Source organism: Apis dorsata, unplaced genomic scaffold (genome assembly GCF_000469605.1).
Source record: "Apis dorsata unplaced genomic scaffold, Apis dorsata 1.3 scaffold_256, whole genome shotgun sequence".
Classification (NCBI taxonomy): domain Eukaryota; kingdom Metazoa; phylum Arthropoda; class Insecta; order Hymenoptera; family Apidae; genus Apis; species Apis dorsata.
The window spans coordinates 817,118-818,825 of record NW_006263534.1 but is presented as its reverse complement, the minus strand read 5'-3'; positions in this window follow the sequence as shown (position 1 = coordinate 818,825).

The following is a 1,708-nucleotide window of genomic DNA, read 5'->3' as shown; positions in this document are numbered from 1 at the left end:
AAAACGTTTCGAATTTTGTATAGGCGTAGGCGTGTACAAAAACCAAAAAAAAAACAAAAAAAAAGAAAAAAAAAAAGAGAAAAAAGAAGAAGAAATAAAGTTATTTCCTTTCTTTTCTTTCGATCATTCCCAGGCAACGTTTTTTTGTGAATAGCGTTTTCGTAAATGGCGTTGACGAACATAGAATGTTCTTCTGTTTTTTCACATAAGGTTTTACGAATACGTGTTCTACATATCTCTCCCTGTCTCATCCTTCTCTCTGATTAATAGACGATAACAAACTTACGGATTGATTAAGCATACTTATGTCGATCATACTAATTAAGAGCGATTATATTATGACTCTATCTATACATACTGTATAAAAGCATCCTGTAACTTCATTATGATTACTATTAAAATATTACACTTCAACCATGGCGACGTTAGATCATTGATCATCCAATAGTTTCTTCTTTGTATTATTAATTTGGAATATTTATAGTGGAATTTAATAGAAATTTTGTGTAATTTTTTATATTGAACGTATTCAATTAATACTTATAAAATAAAAAAAATATATATACATACATATGTATATATATATATATATATGGGATTTTGTGTCCCATGTTTTAAAACATCGCGTAAAAAAAATCACAGTGTTTGTTATACCTTCTATTTAGAGCATTATTTTCAATTCGTGATTCATAAAAGTTGATAAAGTTTTGGTAAACATTTTACAAATTGTAACTTTATTCTTCTAACTTTTTTATATATTGAAAGTATAGTTGCCGAAAATATACACAATTTCGCCAAGTATATTCCGTTCAATATCGTACATTTTACATAGCATAGGATATAACACGTATATCTTTATATAGTTGTAAAAAATAGAATAAAAGTTATATAGGAACATATAAGAATGAGAAGAAAAACGCGTCATATATATATATTTTATTTCATATATATACACGCATATATTTTCTAAGTGCTTTATTCGGTATAAATTAGAAAGTAGATAAAAATTTTTAATTATTTTATCAAATAAAAAAGATAAAAAATTAATTAGATATTGAAGCTTTTCGAACGCGTTACATAGCAAGTATAGACAAGGAAAGTAAATAACGAGAAAAGGACAGAGATAGAATAAAAATTCGGGAATCAGCGCCATCTTCAGAGTGCCGCAAGTGAAACTAAATGTAAATAAAGAGGGCAAATAATAAGAAAAGGATAGAGATAGGTCAAAATTGACTATTAGCGACATCTTTCGGAATTATCAGATAATATAGGATAAATGAGAGTAAGAATTGACAACCAGCGCCATCTCTAAAAAGATAATTTTATTCTTTAGAGATAGTGCTTATCTTCACTTTTTATTCTTTAGTTTACTTAAAAAGTTACTTTGACACACCAGAGATGGCGCTAATAGTCACGTTTACTATATCTTTATCCTTCTCTTTCTATTCTCTATCCTTATCTATTAGTTTCATTTGCACTCTAGAGATGGCGCTGATTTTCACATTTTTAACTTATCTCTATCCTTCTTCCGCTATATCGTTCTCCTTGTCTAACTTACTCTTGGCGCGTCATCACGTACGAGATATGGGATACCAATTCATCACTCGTCATTTATCTTAACTTTTTGAAATTCAAATTTAGATATAATAAATGGTTTATAAATCTTTATAAATCAATTCTTGAATCTATTTAAAATCTTCATTGTTTC